The sequence below is a fragment of the Mustela nivalis genome, assembly GCF_964662115.1.
Source record: "Mustela nivalis genome assembly, chromosome: 8".
NCBI lineage: Eukaryota > Metazoa > Chordata > Mammalia > Carnivora > Mustelidae > Mustela > Mustela nivalis.
The window spans coordinates 75,094,467-75,115,802 of record NC_139027.1 but is presented as its reverse complement, the minus strand read 5'-3'; the positions used below and the strand labels follow the sequence as shown (position 1 = coordinate 75,115,802).

Here is a 21,336-nt window from a genome sequence, read left to right as displayed (position 1 = left end):
TTTGCAAAGCTCTCCCCTCCCATCCTCTTGAGAATTCTTGTTATTTTTTATTCAAACAATGCCAGCCCGTCTGAACACACACAGGCTCTCTCGCTTAGCAGTTCAGAGTTGGCTCTGCTATTTACTAATTGAGAAAGCTATTTATTCTGGCTATGCCTGTTTTCACATCTATAATTTGGAGATAATGATGGCACCCACCACAGACCTTTGTTCTAGGAATTAAATGAGATCATCCATATAAACTACTTCGTATAGTGTCTGATGCGTAGCCGGGGCTCAAGAAATGATGGCTAATATTATAATCCTTTCTGCTGTTCCTTCAGCCCAGAATGCTACCCTTTCCCACCTACTGATGTGCTTTCCCCACCTCCTTTTTGATGCACTCACTACCCCAGTCATTATTTGTCTTTAAATTTAGTGTCTCTCTTGCCCGCTAAGCTGTCAGCTCCCAGGCAGGGGAGGGCAAGGTTGGGGTTTATCTAATTCCCAGAGCCTAGTACAGAGCCTTACCGGCTGCAGACACCCAGGAAACATTGGTTGAATAGAACTAAACTGAATGGAATGTCCAGCATCAACAATGGATGACTTTTTCCCTTTTAATTTTTTTCCTGGAGTAGAGTTGACCCACAACAGTTACAGTTGACAGTTTCTGGGGTACCACGTCATGATTAAATTTCTCTCTACATTATGTGGAGTGACTTTTTATTATTTCCAGAAATCTTATTCATCCACAAATGGTAGAGATGATTCTCCCCTGAGAATCATCAAAAGAGCATGCTGAGACTTGGGGCACCTGGGTGGCTCCATTGGTTAAGCTTCTGCCTTCGGCTCAGGTCATGATCTCAGGGTCCTGGGATTGTGCCCCATATCCGGCTCCTTGCTCAACAAGAAGCCTGCTTCTCCCTCTCTCTGCTGCTTCCCCTGCTTGTGCTCTCTCTCTTTCTGAGATATAGATAGATAGAAAAATAGATATAGAGATATAGAGATAGATAGTTTTGTTTTTTTTTTTTATAGAGAAAGGGTGCACTGAGTCTCAAAAGGCAAGTCCCCAAGGTGAGTCCCAAACTGTGTAAAAAGGTGGCCACATCCCTGGTGGCTCCTCCGTGGTCAGTCTAGGCAGATGACCTCATTCTGGCCAAAAAGTCGAGCTGCAACTGACCTTCCACACAGCCCATGCCCTAAGTCAAAGCTCTTTTCATGAGTTAGCTCCAACTTGCTCTTTCTCTGCCAGATACGGTGTCTTTGTCTTTCCAGCTGGGAAATAAATCTGCCTCCTGTACTCGGGGCTCCGTGAGAGACCCGGGGCTCAGTAAGCACTTGGCAAGCAGGAAGGGAACCTTGCAGATGGCTGGGCAGGGACTTCCTGTTCCCCCACTACTGCTCTGCCGTGCTCTGGAGAAACCCATCACTGGATGCCCCGCCACCATGGGGGAACAGAGATTGGTGCCGTTGGATTTGTATCTTTCGGTCCCTCCAGAAGCTCACCAGGGCCTGGGGGCCCCAGAGGAAACCCTCAGCCTTCTAGGCAGAACCTGAATTCCAAGGCATCAGGCAGAGAGGGCCCCATGGCCTTCGCCCCGTACCTACAAAGAACCAGTTCTGCCCCAAACAAGACCCATGTCAGCTCAATTCAAATCAATTCGATGGCATCCCAGCAATTCTGACGCTGTCCCAGTCAAAGCCTGGGGAGGTGGGCAGCCAGTCACTGAGGTGGAGGGTAAGAATTCTTTAAGAATTAGAGTGGCCTCACCTTGGCACCCCAGTTCCTCATGCTTTGATCTCCTCTAACTCTTTCTGTCCATGTGGTTCACTACAGAAAAGACTATGGACTGCTCTCTATTTCCAATGAACTGTTCCCATGCAGGTGTGTGTGTGTGCATGTGTGTTTCTAGTTCAAGTTCCTGCAGTGCAAAGATAATATGGTGAGTTTCCTCGGACTCTTTCACAAGGCAAAGCACAAAGCCGAAGGACCGAACCAATGAATGAATGAACGACACAGCCTGAACTCCCACTCGGTCGAAGGATCCAGGAGGAGTTAGACTGGGAGTCAGGAGTTCCGCATTTGAAATGCAACAGGTGTTGTGTGACCTGGGCTGATCTTGCTCCCTCTCTGTTAATCATTGTCCATCCCCCAAAAGAAGGAATTGAATTAGAGGATCCCTAAGAGTCTCCCCAGCTCTGAAGACACTGAGGTCTCCTTCCCACACTAGGCTCTGTTCCCAGTTGCCAGCCCCACTCAGTCACTCCAGACACAGAACTCATCAGAACCCTGAAGGCCCCAATCCGGCTTGGAGAGGGCCTTTTGCTCCCCTGCCTCATGGGGCTCAGGGCTATTTTGTCTAAATTCTCCAGGAACAGAAAAAAAGCACAGAGGCTTTTGCTAAAGCCCGGTCGGCAGGTCTCTCTGAGGACAGGGATTAAGTTTGTCTCTGTTGATCCCCCTCCGGTCAACTCTCCTGTCTGGGAACCAGCTTCAGATTCCCTCGGGTTTATCTGCCCCATATGCCATTCCCTTTCCATTACCCCCTCACATCCTGCTCAACAGTCCCCCTGGAACACCTTTGCAAAGCAGAAGAGATCCCAGGAGAACAAAGCAAATCTTGTTTTAACTGAATTCCCTCTTCCTTCAACAGTTCCTGCTTGGGAAGGAAAGGGAGAGCCTCCTGACTCCTGGCCTGGAGTGTGGGACCCTCACATCAGACCTAAAACACCATCTCTACTGGCAAGGAGTGGGGACGGTTTCAAAGGGCCCTGGCGTCCCCTCATCCCAGCCCAGTAAGTTTTCAGGCTATAATGGAGCAGCAGGTGGTGGGTCTGTGGGCTGACCTTTACAGGATTATGTGGATTTGGAAGGGTCACACAGAGGTCAGCAAGTCTGGGAGGACAGAGCCCAGCTCCACACTGGAGAGGTAGGCAGAGAGATCCCCGTTTCTGAGTGACCCCTCTGTCTCAGGATTGCCTGTCTGTCGCTCCAGGAAATAGGGCTGCTGCTTCTCAAAAGGGTCTTACTCTCTCTACCCAGGAAACCAGCTTTGGGCTATAAGGTGCCATTTCTACTGATGGCAATAGAAGATTCCTGCAGTGATGGGAATGTTTACATAAAGAGTGGATGAGCAACTTTTGAGCAATTTATGCAATTTTTTAAAAAAAGATCTTATTTACTTTATTTTTTAAAAAAGATTTTACTTACTTAATTGAGAGAGAGTATGAGAGAGTCAAGAAGGTCAGAGGGAGAAGAAGACTCCCCATGGACCTGGGAGCCCAACACGGGACTCGATCCAGGGACTCCGGGATCATGACGTGAGCTGAAGACAGTTGCTTAACCAGCTGAGCCACCAGGATCCCTTACTTATTTATTTTAGAGAGAGGGCATGTGTGTGCATGAGCAGGGGTATGGTGCAGGGGACGAGGGAAAGAGAATCCCAAGCAGACTTCCCACTGAGCACAGAGCTTGATCTCACCACCCTGAGAGCATGATATGAGCTGAAATCAAGAGTCAGACGCTTAACCGACTGAGCCACCCAGGCACCTCTTTATGTGATATTTTTTAATCCAAGTTTTAAAAATCCTGATGTTCCAAAACAGAGGAAACACCGATACTTCAATATTCAAACAGAACAATCTTTTGTTTTTAAAATAAATTCTTAGAGTTCATAATGAATGGCGGTTCTTTCAGAAAGCCCTTTTTTGTAAAAAAAAGATTTTACTTATTTATTTGACAGACAGAGATTACAAGTAGGCAGAGAGGCAAGCAGAGAGGAAGAGGGGGAAGCAGGCTCCCTGTTGAGCAAGGAGCCCGATGCGGGGCTTGATCCCAGCACCCTAAGATCATGACCTGAGCCGAAGGCAGAGGCTTTAACCCACTGAGCCACCCGAGTGCCCCAGAAAGCTCATTTTTAAAGGCCTTAATTCTGACTCTTTTTTATTTAAAATATATGATGTTTATGCCCCTTTTTTACACACAATCTTTCTCTCTCTCTCTCTCTCTCTCTCTCTCTCATACACACACACACACACACTGTGATTCCGGACAAGTTTCTCAATATCTCTGGGCCTCAGTTTATTAATTTACATAGTAAATATAATTTACATAATAAAAGGTTGGATGACCATGTCCAAGTTCCCTTCTAGCTCCTTAATTCTATGAAATACTGACTATTCTCCTCAGGTAATCTTGGGCCATAGGTGGGGCAGAGCTGGCAGAACTGATGAGGGAAGCCAAATGCTACTCATGCCTTTGCGGGCTACCCAAGTGTGGCTTCACATCTGTCCTGCTCACTGCTGCTATTCCTGTCACCTAGCATGGGTTTTTGGACATAACAGATACCCAAAATGGTTGTTGAATAAATGGGTGAATTAATTAACCAGTTACAAGGACATGCATGCTGGATCTCTAAAAGGATTCAAATAGCTCTTTTCAAATGTATTTCTATTCTAAGAACATCTAATGTGAATTTTTTCGGAGGACTCTAGGCCAGATATTGGTAAATGTGTACGATATTAAAATGGGTCCAACATCACTCGTATGAAAAGCCTCCTCCATGGAAAGTAACCCATGCTGACATGAGCCAACGGCATTTTCCTGACTTACTGCAATGGGGGAGGACACCACATGGAGGTCCCTGACATGATGTCCCACTGGGAGAAATGAGGCCATGGCTTTTAACGTTCTAGTAGAGGGTAGACATCAGAATTGGAGCCAGTCCTTGGCCCAGTTAGTTTCTTAAGGCAAAGGTCAATTCCAGTGCGGTAAGGTGATGAGCAAAGGACCGAATGCTAGGGGAGTCAAAGACTGCTGTGATGGGGACTGCACAGTTGATGCGACAGGGCGAGGCGGGGTGGGGGAGTGCAGGTGGATCATGGGTTCTTATCCTCCTGGCCCTTCCCTCTTCGGCCATTCCCTAGCCAAACTAAAGGCCACGAAGGCAGCCTCTAAATAATTGTCAGAATTCTAGGTGAATTATCTCATCTTAGAAACAACAGTCTGGAGCTGGACTAACCTGGCCTCCCTGTTCCCTCTGTCAAGTGATGGGTTGTTGAGTCATGTGATATGACTGTACCTGTGTACCCACATTCCTGACTCTGGACAGCTTACACTTGGCAGCCATTATGCACATGAAGATGAAAATCGGGGTGATGTTCAGACTTGGTAGGATCCCACATCACTGAACCCAAGTTAAAAATCGTGTTCCAGAGTCCATTAGGATATACCTCAGAGAGAAAAGTGGCCATCTCTTTCAGCTTTGAAAGAGATTGTCATATCTGGTCAGAAAGATTTATCCAAGGCTAACACACAAAATGTTGGCAACAGCACAGATAACTCCCTGAGTAGCTGACAGAAAATCTAAAGCTATCTGATTGTCAATTTCCAACTGGGCCAAAGAGTTTAGATTTGTCTGATAAACCTCAAAAGCTTTGGGAGATTATTTATAACTTCAGCTAAGATTAATAATACATCTCTCTCATCCTTTTCCAATGGCATAGCCCTCATTATAGAAATCACCATTTAGATGTTCCACATAAAAAGTGAAAGAATATTTCCTCCAGGTAATTTTCTAGAATAGCCTATGTGGTTTCATTTTGTAAGTTCCTGGAGGCATGTTTCAGTGAGATATGTTTCACGGAGGGTGTTGAGATCTTAAATACCTACACATTTTGAACATGTTAAGGCTTGACTTCCACATTAGAAAAAAATAGTACCCCAGTGGAGTATAGACTGCCTTGAAGGTGTAGGTGTGGATCGAAAGAGTCTCTTTGGGAAGAAGAAGAACAAAAGACATGACAGTGACCAAAGACATATCCTCACTAAGACCTACATTACAGAGCAGCAGTGATGCTCTCAGGGAAACATGACTGTAAAGTAGAAAGAAATAGGCAAAAATTAAAGTAAGAGTATTAGACAAAGGAGGATATGTTCATCTGTGGCTCCAGAGATATCTGGACTCCCTTCTTCTGAAGACTTGGAAGAATAAACTCTCCATGCCATGCTGTCTTCTGCTTATGAGGGTCTCAGGCTAGAGTCTCTTGATGATCTTCTGCTTCTGGAGGATTCTTAAGAGTCCTCACTGGGAAATTTCTGTTTGGGATGGCCTTCCAGTTGCCAGGGATGATTTGCGTTCCTTTAATTGAGAAGCATAAATCCAAAAAAATCAAACTCCTTAAGTTTCACTCCTTTACTGGGTGTCAACAATAACTGATAAAGTCTTTTTCCATCATGGTCCATGGGTTGTCTCTCCAGGACATCTCTTCTAGAAAACCAAGTCGTAGGTTGTACAAGGATGGATTAGGAGGATATTAAGGATTAAACTAGCAGATTGAATGGATCTCTTATGGTATGTGCTTATTATTGCTTCTAACAGGGCAGAATCTAGGATGAGAGGTAAATTCCTAGGTGCTTGGGTAGGCTCGTTACCCTCATGAGTAGAGAACCGACATATTCTCAAAGGAGAATGGCAACGGGCCAGGGAAGGATTTGGGACCAGGGAGATTCTAGTGTTTCTGAAAGCTGGGCTAGGTTTAATTTGAAAATTGCATCCATCCCTTCTATTTTGTGTGAAGGATCTGGGTGGCATGGACAGAGCCCCTTAATGATCTTCTCAGTAAAATAAGGTTACTCATCATTATAGCAGTAGATTGGGGCACCAGTAAGAAACATAAAATTGAATGGCTTTTTTTAATGCTCTTCAACAATGAAAGACTTCAACAAACCTGGTAGGGGGGAACCATGCAAGAAAATCCAACAACAAACAAAAACTAAAATAGCCAAATATATTCATAGTCCCTCACAGGGGATAATTGTATAACATTCATTTGGAGGTTTTCAAATGGGCCTTGAGGTCTTGATTCCCATCCATGCCCCGTCTTTACTGTTTTGCCAAGATTTTGTTGTTGGCAGGTGAGGTATACACTAGAGCAAGGTTCAGTGAACTACAGCCCACAGGCCAAATCTGGCTCATGGACTCTTTTTGTAAATAAGTTTTTCCTGGAACACAGTCATGCCTGTTTGTTTATGTTCTGACTATCACTGCTTTTACAACCCAGCGGCACAGAGGAAGAGTTGCAACAGAGACTGTGAGACCCACAGATCCTAAAACATTGACTATCTAGCTCTTTACAGAAAATGTTTGTCAATCCCCAGTCTAAGGCACCATTAAGATGTGCCATTTTGGTCATGCTGAAAGTTCCCCGACCTGGCCACTGTAAATCCAGACTATTCTCTGTGGAGTTACGCCATTTTGCAAAGTATGCCTAAGAAGTTGGGTTACAGTGAATATCCTACAAAAGAGTGGGCCACCGATCTGGTGAGGGGTAGATTTGGACCGAGGTGACCCCATGCAAGTTGATCCCAGTCGGTCTCCTGTGTTGCTCCTGCACCTCCTGTTTTGGGCTCCCAATCAGAGGTTACTGTCTATAACTGCAGTCTTCAGCAAAAGCCGTTTTGGAGATTGTGTCTCTCAAGTCAACTCTCTGGGTTGACAAAATCAGGACAGAGGAAAAACAGAGCTTGTAACGTTTTCAGATAAAATTCATCCTCTGAAGGCCACCAGCGAAGCCAGACCTCAAACTGGTTGGTCCTTGAGGCTGGTTTTTGCCATGGCCTTATTGGTATTCATCTGCTGATTACTTTATGTCCATTTTCCCCCTGTTACAGACAAATAAAGTTCATGACACAACAGGAAAAGACAAGGGGAGATTAGATGAATAGCATCTAAATTGTGGAAAAGCCCCAGCTCAGTTAGAGAAAGCTGTTATAGTAAAACTGACTCTTAATGACTTAGAGAAGCATGGGACAACACAAAACTGACCATTCTTTTTAATAACATCATTAGGAGAAATGAATGCATTTTATTTTATTGGTCCTTATGGGGTTCGCAAGTTCTTAGGGCAGGAGAGCAGAAGAGAGCAAACACTAAACTGGCTAATTTCTTAAGGTGAGGGTCCATGTATGAGATGTAAGAATTCTCAGCAAGAATTCTGTACAAGTCACTGGGTGTTCTGCTGTTGTTCCCACAACTATGGAGCACTTGTACTGGTCCTCACTACCCCATCAGAGGAATAATGGCTGTCACTTATCAGGCAGGCACTGAAGACAATTTATCTCTGTGTACCCATGTCCCAGACACTGTTCACATTTGCTCTCGTTTAAACCTCCACAGCAACACCATCTAGTCTGTATTCTTCTTCTTTCCATTTGACAGAGGTGGACATTGGGGATCTTACCCAAATGTGTCAGCTACTAAATGCCTGAGCCAAAGCTAGTCTTTTCTCACATCAGCATCTCACTGCTCCTCTTAGCACTGTCACTCTGTGGACACGGCAGCCTTTCTTCCCAGGATTCCCTTTCTACTTGGTCTGCACACAGCAGAGATGTCCCCCTCGACCATGCCCACACACCTTCATATTCAAGAGGCCTCTCCCCATTTCTCACCTTCCTCACTCAAAGTTAAACAATAAAAACACTTAGGTGACTAATAAATACACTAAAAGGTGCTCAATTTTATTAATCAAGCAAGAAATGCAGATGCATACCAAACCATAATGAGACGCCATTACATACCAAGCAGACAGAAGAGCTCAAACTAAAAGCACAGATAAAATCAAATGTCGGCAAGAATTTGAAGCAACTGGAACTCATGAGATGGTGGGGATGTGTATTGGTATAACCACTTTGGAAACTCTTTAGCAACATCTGCTAAGATGAAATACATACCTTCCCAGATGTATTTCCAACAGAACTGGCTATATGCTCAAAATGTTCATAGTAGAGCCATTTGTGAGCACTAAAAACTTAAAGTTACTAGGTGGGTGCCTGAGTGGCTCAGTGAATTAAGCCTCTGCCTTCAGCTCAGGTCATGGTCTTAAGGCCCTGGGATTGAGCCCCGAGTCAGGCTCTCTGCTCAGCAGGGAGCCTGCTTCCCCTCTCTCTCTCTGCCTGCCTCTCTGCCTACTTGTGATCTCTCTCTCTCTGTGTGTCAAATAAGTAAATAAAATCTTTAAAAAATTAAAAATAGTTACCCCAAATACACATCATCAGTAAAAATGGAGAAATACATTGCCCTATACCCACAAAATGGAATATGCAGTAATGAAAATGAACCACAACTCATGTAACACATGGTTGAATCTCAAACCGAAGAGTGAACAAATTGTTTCTCAGACTTTTGGCTAAGGTCAAGTGTAGAATTGTGAACAAAGAATTCACACACAAGAATATGCATGGGATGACTTCATTTATAAGAGGTACCCACACAATCAAAACAGTTTTGATCAAGATATTGTGTATCCTCAGCAGGGCCTTGTAAAGACTGGGAAAGACAAGAAGAGGTTTTGTGAAGTACTGGTAATGCTCTGTTTCTTGATCTAGGTGCTGAATACAAGTATGTTCCCTTCACAAAAATTAATTGAGCTGCACTCATATAATTTGTGTGCTATTCTGAATGTATATTATACTTATAGAAGTTTTAAAAAGATAAATTTATATAACTCCTCCTTAGCATCCCATTAAGGTCCATTTTCAAAGAGAAGGAGTTATGAATCCAGAGGGACTGTGTTAGAAATGCCATACTCACGGTCCCTAGGGTGGAGGTTCCTAGTGTCTGCTCAACCTACCCAGCCTCACACATACTCTGCAGCACCCACCTTTGTCTTGCACCATCAAAGTCATTGTCTGGTAGTAACAGGACTTTAAAATCAGACAGACCCCAGATCTGCTGCTTATCTATGACAGAGCACTGGGCAAGTCACTTTATGTCTCCAAACTCCTATTCATTTATCTCCAAAGAGAATGGAAGCAGGTGCTAGTCACGGTCTACTCCAAAGTCATGCGTCCTGCTTCTTTGCTTTCCACTGCCGCTGAATACACCACTTTTGTGACTTCCCAGCCTCTCCAGTTGCTGGAGCAAGAGTGTGTGACCCTTGGGAGTGCGGAAGATGGGAGAACAGAAGCACGGGAGGGCACTTGTGTTTTGGGGGACATTGCAGTGTCATCCTTGGAACCCTGATTCTGGACAACTGCTGGGACCAAGAGAGAGACGTTGGATGGCCTCTCCTAAAGGACTTGTCCTTGAGGGTTTTTTTTTTTCAACTCCCCTATTAGGACTGAGACATGAGAGAGCTTTTTCCAGGCTACAGAACAGGTCCTGGGGGGAGAATAGGAAGCTGGTACATTTGATCCAATTGTGAATTGTTCTGAAATGCCTCCTTACGTCATTTCCAACAGGTACTTGTTCAGTGCCTCTGAGGCGCAGGGACCATGCTGTAAGCTGGGGACCCCATGGTGGACAAGACAGATAGGATCCCTGGCTCTCAAATGGGCACAGCCATTCAAGCCAACTCATACTCTGTCAACTTTCTAAGTCACCATGAGCATAACGGTGAGCACATTCTCACTCTGTGTTTGGAACTCCATCCATGATCAACCCAAGGGCACTCCTGGAACCCCTGGCTTGAGACTGCCCAAGATGAATCATTCTGAAGGAAAGTGAATATTTGTCAAGCACTCTCTATGTGTAAGAGGTGGGCTCCAGACCCGACCAAACCTCACCTATATTCAAAAACTACACCATAAATACCAGGTTAAGGAATTTGGATCACATTGAGGAGCAGTGGGAAGATGACTCTGGCATCCGTGAGAGGGAAGAACAAGACCTTGGAAGCAGCAAACTGAGAGACATGAGTGGCTTCAGATCCTTCAGAGAGGGGCTCACACCCTCTGAGTTTTATTCCTGGCTTTTGGTTACGCTGCTAAGTAAAGACTGTGTAAATCCATGGCAGGCCACAAAAGACCGCTGCTTGCCTCCTAAAACCCATTTTCCCCCTCTCTCTTTTCTAACAAAATCTGGAGTTTATCTAGAGCAGCAAAATTCCCTGCCGAAAATATTCACCTCCCCCAAACCTAGCTAAAGATGTCCATGTAATCCATTTCTGGTCAATGAGGTGTGCAAAGAATTTCATAGCGAGGCTTCTTCAAAGGTATTGTTTTCTTGATAAAAAGATACTTAAGTTCAGCAGGCCAAACTTTTTCCCTACTCCCTTCTTCTGGCCTGGAACTCAGATGTGATGGCTGGAAGTGGCACAGCTGTTTGTGACCATGAATACAAAAGCTTCAGGTCAAGGATGGCAGAGCAGGAAGACAGCAAGAAACTTATTTCTTAATTTCTCCCTTACCAACCCATATTGCCTCTCTCCAGACTCCTTATTATGTGAGAAAAATACCCCCTATTTATTCAAGGTTTATTTTAAGAAGCCCAGTGTAATTCTAACAGGTATATGTGGCAACCTGAACAGCTCAGTTTCCCCCTCTTTCTATGGTCCCACAACCTGGTGCATGAATGAATAATGCATCTGTTACATGCTTTTCAGAGGCTGCCCCCAGGAACCTCTAAAGATGCCCCCAGGTTATACTACCTGGTTGGTTCCAACTCTCTCAGGCTTGCAAGCTTCTCTGGCTTGCCTGGACCCTCCAGACACCGGCAGGCAATGCCAGCTGGCCAAGCCCAGCATACCAGATCTCCAGCTATGAATCCAAGAAGGAGCCCTAGACCAGCCATCAAGAGTCCTGGGGCCCTGGAGGATGACCTCTGTTACTAATCAGGGCGGCACGACCCTGACCTAGTCATTCCCCACTCCCCCCGGGACTTTAGTCACCCCTTCTTTAAAATAGGGAGATTGGGCACCTGGGTGGCTCAGTTGGTTAAATGACTGCCTTTGGCTCAGACGATGATCCCAGAGTCCTGGGATCGAGTCCCACATTGGGCTCCCAGCTCCGCAGGGAGTCTGCTTTTCCCTCTGACCTTCTTCCCTCTTATGCTCTCTCTCTCTCTAATAAATAAATAAAATCTTTAAAAAATAAATAAAATAAAATGGGGAGACTGAGCCAGTATATCAAATTAGCTTGTGTTAAGCTATAAAAGAGAAAACCAACAAAACACAAAAAGAGCAGATTCAAATGGTTTCAACAATAAGGAAGTCGAGACCATTCCAGGGATGGTATGGTCAGCCACTCACTCATGTCATCAGATACCCTGCAGTTCTCCAGGGATTCGTTTTGTCCTCATTCTGACTTCCTGCAGGGGCACAGGGATGACTACCCCAGTATAAGTCATCATAACCAGGTGCACTACCAGCCAAGAACAAAAAGAATCCATCTTTCTTTCTTTCTTTCTTTCTACCTTTCTTTCTTTCTAAGATTTGATTGATTGGTCGATGACACAGAGAGAGAGAGAGAAGAGAGCACACACATGCACAAGGGAGTTAGGCAGAGACAAAGGGAAAAGCAGGTTCCCCGCTGAGCAGAGAATCCGATGTGGGACTCGATCCCAGGACCCCAAGATCATGACCTGAGCTGAAGGCAAACGCTTAACCACTGAGCCACCCAGGTGCCCCAAGAATCCATCTTTCTGTTGTTTCATTTTTAGGAACAAGGAAATTTCCCCACATTTCCCTATCAGATTTCCCTTTACCTCTTATTGGCCAGAAGTGTTTATTTCCAAGCTGTCACCAAAAAGGACAGTAGGATCACCACCTGCTGGGAGCGTACTTTGCAGAGCCAACCATGACCAGTACAGAAAGGGAGCCCTCCTTGCTACCGAAACCCCATGATACCAAGCAGATAAAGGCAGAGGGTTTTGGGCTGAAGTTAAGGATGTGGAGAGGGCTGGAGCCCAGCCCTATCATCTTCAGAGTCCCAGTCACAGAATCCACCAGTATGAAAACACTGGGCTTGAGTTCTAAGGCGGCTTTCCCCCTAGCATCCCATCGGTCTCTGCTTCTAAGATGAATGGCAGGATGAGGTCAATGAGAAAGGGAAAACTACCTATGTCCATGGAGGCCATCTTGAAGATGAGGCCACTCAAAGCCCCAGGGGCTTCCTCTGGGCTTGCTACAGCTCAGAAAACTATATGGACTGTTCTACACTGCACTCCTAATAGCCACTCACATTTATGTGAAGTTTTCCTGTCTGCCAGGCTGTGGGCACACATGATCTCATCCAGTCCCAGAAACAGCCCTATAAGTAGTCAAAAGCCCAAACTGCTCTACACTAGAGCCATAGCGATGGGGAAACCAAGGCACAAATCAAGGAGACATTTGTCCCACAAAACCCAGGTCTGGACCACAGCTGCCAGTCGGGTGTAAGGATGAGTGCCACTTCTTAGAAACTGGGGGTCTCCAAGGGAAAAAGCCATAGGCGTGACGAGAGGTGACCCGGGTCTCTCATTCTATCTGAACACTCTCCCCTCATCTGTAGAGTGCATCCTCTGAGTGCACCCCCTTGGGCCCATTGGGAGGACTGGGGGAGCCCTGTGAAGGCCCCTGGGTTGTTGAGAAGGGCTGTGGGGTCCTCCTGGCTAAAGCTACAGACAGCCTGGAGAGAGCAAGATCTGTCCCTTCATCTCCGGACTACACCCGGAGGAATCCTCAGTCCCAAACGCCCACTGCCACCCACGCCTGGCCACTGCCTCCTCCCTGGGCTGCCAAGGCTGCTTCCCCCCGCCCGGCACCTCCCCCGCTCCCTGGGGGCAGGCAGCTGCTAATGGCTCTCCCCACAACCTGCTTCATTAAAGATTTGTTCTGTGGAGTTGCAATCAAAATAAACAGACCAGCCTGAAAGCCAGGGAACTAAAAACCAATTAAGAGGGAATGGAGCTAGAAGGAGGGGTGGGGGCAGGAGGGGAAAAGAGGCTGGGGCTTTCCAAAGACTCAGTTCCCATGGCAGCCAGCTTCCAAAATAGTCTGGAAATGAAAAATAATGAAAACCACTGTGGAGAGCAATACGATCCTGGCAGGAGAGTACCGACCTCGGGATTGGCTAAATCCCCTTGCTCGTGGTTCCCAGAGGGCTCCCCAGTGGGTCAGAGCCCTGGTGACCTGTCCCTCCCCGATCCCTGCCCATTCCTCTTTCCCTCCCAAGCTGGTGAATGGTTCAGACCCTCCGCAGGGCCCACTGCCAGGGCTCCAAGATGAAGGAGCCACATATGACCGGGCCCCCTGAGGAAACGAGAGACATGTGATGCAGGCGGGGAGGGCCCGGGATGAGACTCCAAGGGCAAGTTCAGGCACCATGAGACCCAGTTTCAGAGGGCTTCCTGGAGGAAGCGACATTTGGACTGATACTTGAAGGGGGAGCTGTCCGGGAAATGAGCAGAAGGAAGGTTGTTTCAGGAAGCAAGAAGAGGAACTACAAAGGCCCAGGAAGTAGGGGAGTGGGAGAGAGAAAAATCAGGAGTTCAGTAGGGCTGACAATTATTGAGTTAGGTGGATTTTGTACCAAGCGTAGTACTTTTTTACACACGGAATCCCAAGAGGCATGCTGAGACTCATAGATGTCAAGGTGGTGGACCGGGGGCCCCAGTAGAGGTCTGTGGACCCCACACCGACCTTCCTTCCCTCTGACGGGAGCCCCCACTTCCTTGCCCCTTCGCTCACCCTGCCAACAGGGGAACAGTCATTTCCTAGCCATATCTCCAAGGAGGCCCAGCAGCCCACCGGCAGGCATTGCCGTTTAACCATCTCCAGACCCCCTTGTGGTCTGGTTTCTGTTTCATTGGTGAGGCAACAGGAAAGCTGAGATCCTATTAAGCTGACTTGCAGAGGCCAAAGAGGAATAACAGCCAAAATTAAGTTAACCCTTGCCTACTCCTTTGTCCACCACCCCCTGCTTCCCGGACCACAGACATAAGCACTGAACCTTGGGACCGGCGAGGGAAGCAACAACTTCACCCCCTGGAGAAGGGGCTCTCAGGCCGTGAGGGACACGTGGCCTCCCCAGGCAGGCTGGACAGGTCGGGAGCCTCCTGCACCGGTGTAAGTCCCAGTGCCATACAGGGTCCTCCAGCCTGACAGCACTTGCCACGGCAAGGACGCCTGGGCAGGAAGCAGGACTATGCAAACAGGACCTGGTTCTTCCAAAAGGGAAGGAGGAAGGTGGAGTTCAGCGGCCCCGAGGGCAGATCTCAGGCATGGACTTCCCACGGGTCTCTCTTTCCAAGAAGCCAAGCCAGCGCCCAGTGGGAAACAACAGGAACCGGATGGCAAACCCAGAGCTACTAGCTCCTAACAGCGTCCCCTGAAGGCTCAGAGCAAAACAAGGGGAATGCAGGCCAAGGAAAGGGCACTGGGCTGGGAGTCCAGAGGCTGGCCTTGAGCAGGTGCCTGGCCTGGCCTCGTGGTGAGCAAAGCACAAGCGTTGCAATCAGATCCCCCCAAGGGATCAGCCTAGTTCTGCCTCCTTGGAACTGCATGACTGTGGTCTAGTTACTGCTCTTGGAGCCTCAGTTACCTCAGCAGCAAATGGGTACAGTCGTGATGACTCCATAGGGTTTGTATTGGGCAAAAAAGGTGCAAGAGTGCCTTGAGAAAACTGGGCAGGGACTAGGAATTCAGTAGCATTCCTTTCTCCTCCAGACCTCAGCTTTGCCAGCCGTAAAATGGGGTGCCAACCCCCATGGTTAGGTGTGTAGAGTGCTCGGAAGACTGCAAAGGCCTCTAGAAGTATACAAGAGGCCTGTGGCCACAGAGGCTGCCGAGAAACTAGTCCCTTTCCAACCCCCAGTCCCCTTGTCATGTCTCCCACCTGCCATTGGCCGTAAGGCCTCCCCCACTCTGCACGGCCTCTTCCTGGCTGGTCTTGAGGGGTTTCTGTGTCCACAGAGATAGAAGATAGGGCAAGTATAAGAAACTCACAGCACAAATAAAAATTAGAATTATTTTGCCCCTCCCCAGCCGTCCGCCACCCCCTGCTTACAGTTGGAGGAAATGAAGTCCAGGCATATAGATGATCTGTCTGAAGTCACAGCATGTTAGTGCCTGGGTTTGAAACCCCAGCACCACCGCATTCCAAGGCCCATGCCCCTGTCCTACCCCATCCCACTTCCCAGTTCGCAGGCAGAATGTCTCCTGGGCCCAAAGGGCCTGTCCAGGGCCAGAGTGAGGAATTTTCAGAGATCTGGGGCGAGTCTCTCCTCCCACAGGTGGCAAGAGTGTGGTCCCCTCTCTACCAGCGGGAGAAAGTGACACGCTGAGTGACCGCCAGCTTCCTCGCTGGCCCACACCATCCTGGAGGGAGCCAACGGGGCAGGGACAAGGGCAGCCTGCCTGGAGGTGGTGACACTCAGGCCCGGGTTTGGATCTGAGTTCAGCTGGGTAAACCTACACAGGTTCCCCCACCTCTCTGCCTCGTAGTCCACTTATCCAGGAGAAATGCTGGTCCCATCTCCCAGGCAGGCTGCCAGGAGACCTGAAGGAAATAACCGATACGTGCTGAAAATCCTCGAACCTTGTTATCATTAGTAATTAAGCCAATCGTTATTTGTTTGTGTTTCCAAGCAGCAGACTGGCTAAATGTGTTAGAGAGCTTCTCCCTCCCCACTCCTCAGCCCTTCCCGTCCTGTGGACACTGGCCCAGCTTTGTCCACAGATAATGGACAGGTGACTCGATGTCCCTTACCCCCCCTGTCAGAACAGCCCCCCAGGCTGGGTAAGCTCCCACAGAGACATTGAGCCTTGACTGTTTATCTCGCAGTTATGCCCAGCCTGTCACAGAGCAGAGGAGGCAGGTGAGGCAGGCCTTTTCCCCCTTCTGACTCCCAGGGCTGAAGAAAGCCCAACATGGTAGATCAACAGCCACCTGACACACTTTTGTGGAGCATTCACTATGTGTCAAGCACTGTGCTTGCCTGTCATGGACAGAATCCGGGGACCCTCATGTCACAGCCCACAGTGACAGAGCAGAGACCCCCATCTTGTCCACCTGCCTTCCCTCAGATGTCCACCTTTGGTCCGCAACACCACATTTCTACACAATCCGAGGGAAGGAGCAAGCGGGGAGGACTGCTGGCCTTGGGAACCCCATCCTGGGTAGGAGGGAAGGTCTCAGCCATCTGAGAGGACCCAGGGGACTCAGCCCAGTCAGAGCAGCAAAAGGGAATGAGGCAAGTAAAGAGACTCTGGGCCCAGAGAGGGGCGTTGGCTTGGAGATTTAGGGTGCTGGCCCAAACAGGAAAGCCCTTCTGCCTGGGTGTCCAAGAAGGAATGTTGCCCAACCAGCCCCCCAGACCAACACCTCTAAAATAATGCCAGAGGTTCCCCTAGCAAGGTCTGAGGCTCAGTGTGCACACATTGGTTACCAAATCATACTAACCAGGAAATCAGATAAAATGGAGGCTTCCTCTGACGTCAGAGGAAAACAGAAACCCCCTGACAGCTGAGCAGGTTTTGAGGGCAGAGCAGGGAGTCAGAGAGAGCCCACAGACAGAGAGCTGAGAGAAGGCCCTAGCCCTAGAGGAGCCCCTAATCCTAGGGGGCTCTGAGGAAATCATATCTCCTGAGCTGTAGGCTCTGTTCTCCCATGTTCCCAGGGGTCCACAGAGAGATGTGGTTAGCCACTGGGTTCAAAGGGACACTGTGTTTCTCACGGGTCATCCATTCAACTCTCCCAGCTACCCCCATGAGGCAGAAATCATCACACCCAGAGGAATCTAAAAGAACCTGCAGCTCAGAGAGGTTAAATAACTCAGTCTGGGTCTCACAGTGTCCTCATCAGGGTCATTTGTCTGTAAAGAACCTACACACTTATTGTTTAACAGGATAAAATAACTCACCAGTGACTGTCCCAAGCCTTCCCCGTCCCCTTTCCTGCTAGTGGGGGGGTCCCGCTGGCCCATGTCTTTGCTTTTCCTTCCCACCCTTGAGGACACCCCTGCCTGCAAAGTGGTTCTTTGGGACTTTGACAAGCAGAATTGGAAGTAAAAGGGAGAAGAGAGGAAGATCCAAGAGGCACTGGGCTAGGCCTGGGGTAGCTGTGAGGAGGAATTACGGGCAGAGGAGAAAGGAGAACTGCGCGCCGGGGAAGGCACACAGGCCGCTAGAGAAACGGGGGGCAGGCTAGAAAGTACCCTGTCTCATGACTGAGAAACGCAAAGAAAGAACTGAAGTTATAATGTTATAATGACATAACATTTGGCTTCCAAACTCTTCTTTTGAACCAGCGCCGCTGAGCCTGGACCACATGAGTCACTGTTTTGTGGGCATTCCCCTTGCCAGGGTGGATGACGGAAAGAACGTGGCGCCGCGACCAGCCTCCTTCCCAGACACCTTTGCTGTCCTCCGTGTCATGTCCTCTTCCTCCCACTCACCCCCTCGTTTCCTTCGTGCTTCGGCATTCCCGCTCCTTTGCACCCGTGTCTGTAGCCCACAGCCTTCCATGACCACCGCAGCATCTCGTTGGCCCTTTGCCACAATGATGACAATTTCTGCTGGAGTGCGCACTGCGAACGGTCTCGTTGCATCCATGTTTCCTGGTTCAAAAATCGTTTCCCCAGTCCAAAGTCTCCTTTTGGAAGCTTTACCTTTAAAGTGTAGCCCTAAACTGTCCTGACTCTCGGCTATATTCCACCTCTGTGGCTCCGTTAACAAGTCGGGGGCTGATGAATCAATAGAATTGGGGGCTGATCCTTAAAGAATTCCCAAATCCAGCTGGTTTATTGTAGAATCTCCATAGGAAATAAACATTAAAATGGTTTTAACTTCTTTTCTCTTCCCCTGTCTATACTATGACAAGTTCCTTTTACCCTTGGTTAAAAGTCCCCTTGTCTACATCATGGCCCGGGCCGTACTTGTCTATTTCCTTGAGTTTCTAGGACCATCTAGGACTCAGTTCTGCTTGTTTATTAATTTGTTTGTTCTCCCTCCTTTCCCAGGAGAGGCCAGAGCTGTGGTGGCTCGAGCTGGAAAAGGAATCTGATCAAATCTTCACATACTTTCTTCCCACCACTCCCTCCAGGGCTAGCTCACCCCAAAGAAGACAGACAGGGAGAAAGGCAAACATCTTCTAACCTAGAATGAAATCCTTTCAGGGGTGGTTGCTACAGCTCATTATTTGGTTAAGCCCAATGGCCTTTGGTGTCCTCGGTGGGACAGACATCCACGGGCTGGCGCCCCCATGGGTGCAGGTCTGGGTGCCTCAGAAGGGCCCTGCAAGGACCCAAGTCTGTTGACTCTAGGGCCTCCTACCACTGGTGCCTCTCTCAGTGGGCAGCAGACTCGTATGGGGAGGGATAGGAGGAAGGAAGGAAGGGGAAGGGAAGAGGGCTAACCACAAGGGGACTCAACTCCAGCTACCTGATACGGCATCCACTCCACCCACAGAAAACGCAGGAGCCCTGGCCTTACCAAACTGGGGGAGAAGGGCTGCTTCCTCTCCACTCTGCCAGCATTCTCTCAGTCTCCTCTCTCCTGCTCGGCTCACACAAGGCACACCAGCAAGTCCGTCCTCCCATTTCCCCTTCAAAATCTAAAAAGCATTTTGCAAGTACCTTCAAAAGATTTTTTTTTTTTTTAACTTTTGCAAGAGACTCAAATGTGAGCAAATGATCTATGAACAAGGAAACATGGATAACAGGGCCTTTAAGAACAGACCACTCGGTGTCCCCCCTCCTTAGGCTTTCAGGACAAGAAAGTGCTGCCTTCTCTTCTCCATTGGAAGGGAAAGAACAGCCCCTTTCTTTATGAGAGCTGCATACCCACCCCCAGCTCTCCCCAGTCCTTTTTTATTGACTGAAGGTGTGGGACTTTCATCCAGGGGCCCAGGCAAGGACGGACAGCTCCATTTGTGCCCAAGGCGAAAGCGGCCACGTACAGAGCATGGTGCACGAAGTAAGACCGCCCACCAAGTGTGCTGGGCAGGTGGAAAGCCCACGGCGCAATGTGCTGAATCCCGATGGCATTTTCAACTGGGGGGCCAATTCCTTGTTTCCGTCTGGACAGACAGACGTTGCCTCAATGAGGAGCTGTGTATAACCGATCCCATGAAAGTGTCAGAAGAGCCGCTCTGGACAACCCCGGGGCAGGTCAGAGCGAATTACTGTGCTTCACGGTACTTTCGAAGAAAAGGCAGCTGTACTGCTTTCAAATAGATACAGTAATGGGAACCAGGTGTGACCAGGAGAGGTCCTTGGGGGAGCAGCTTCAAAAACTAGCTAAGAATAAGTTCTAACCAGCAAAGTAGTTGTTTATACATGAATGGGTGAGCGTCTGTGATTTTAAATGTCCTGTTTGAGTATCTCTCCCCACATCGTTTTCTTACTATCTTTCTGTACTTCCATGAGGACAGATTGCCTAAGCCAAGACTAACTTCCTCCCAGCCCTGTCCAAATTACTCCAAATCTCAGATGAATAGTTCCTCACAATCAAATATGTTTGCCTGAGTGGTAGGCAGCAAAGACTTCCTCATAAGGAAGCCTGGAGGAGGAGTTTAGCCAAAACTTCCACGTGGAGGCAACCTTGATCCCAGCCCCAGCCCATCTCAGAGGGAGCGTCCCCAGACTTTGGCGCTCAACGATAGTGGATGAACTTAGCTGAGATGAACTATGCAGGGGAGAAAGGGGAAGAGCTGAAGGCTCCCCTGTGGGACGGGTCCTGTATCAGATCCAGAAATCAGGTATTGAAATCGTGAATATTTCAGTTCAGGGATTCCTGGGGCACATGCTCTGAGGATCCAGCCAGGCTCCATGTGGTCCCAGAAAATTGAATCTTGTTGTTGAGAGGTAGCACCCATACTAACAATGGCACAAGGTAAAGTGAAGAACAGAGGGAACAGAACTGGTGCAAAAGAATAAGATTACTTGTAGCTAGAAACCCCAAGAGGCTTTATGAAGGAGATTTTTGAGGTAACCTTTAAAGCTAATTTAAGAAAACAAAACACCAAATAGGCTACAATGATAACGGATACATGAATGAGAACAGTTATTTGGAAAACAGTATGGCAAGATCTCCTATGGTTGAAGATATGCATTCCATCACCCAGCAATTATACATCCAAGTATACACAGTAAAAAACAAACCAAAAAACCTCTTACACATGAACTAGACATTCAATGCCACTCTCTATGTAATGTCAAAAATTAGAAATGACCTAAATGTCCACTAACAGATAAAAGGATGCATAAATTGAGATATATATCCATACAATGGAATATTACACATAGGTGGAGGTGAATGTACTAGAGCTTTGTGTATCAATGTGGAAAAATCTAGAAAGCTCTGTTCAAAGCATATAAGGAGGGGTGCCTGGGTGGCTCAGTGGGTTAAGCCTCTGCTTTCGGCTCAGGTCATGATCCCGGGGTCCTGGGATCGAGCCCCGCATCAGGCTCTCTGCTCAGCAGGGAGCCTGTTTCCTCCCCTCTCTCTCTGCCTGCCTCTCTGCCTGCTTGTGATCTCTGTCTGTCAAATAAATAAATAAAATCTTTAAAAAAAAAAAAGCATATAAAGAAATCTCTGACCCATCATTACTTGAGCACTAGGCTGACCAAGCAGAGACTTCAGTGGTTGCATACAGGGAAT

At 47.9% G+C, this 21,336-nt stretch overlaps 1 protein-coding gene across 5 annotated transcripts in view; it reads right to left on the bottom strand.

Annotated features, from left to right (window-relative positions):
* The window catches only part of LOC309872571 (uncharacterized protein), a 155,301-nt gene that overhangs the window by 44,171 nt on the left and 89,794 nt on the right, over positions 1 to 21,336 (bottom strand). The window contains exons 1-2 of one of the 5 annotated variants that reach the window (XR_014315966.1): positions 15,743 to 16,202; positions 15,572 to 15,636 (exon numbers count right to left, since the gene is read on the bottom strand). The exons of 2 other annotated variants lie outside the window; for them this stretch is intronic. The gene's annotated coding sequence lies outside the window, so the exon portion shown is untranslated. Of the gene's footprint in view, positions 1 to 5,743; positions 6,120 to 15,571; positions 15,637 to 15,742; positions 16,203 to 21,336 lie in introns of those variants that run through there. 2 more of the 5 variants (XR_014315967.1, XM_082746922.1) reach the window with 2 other exon arrangements.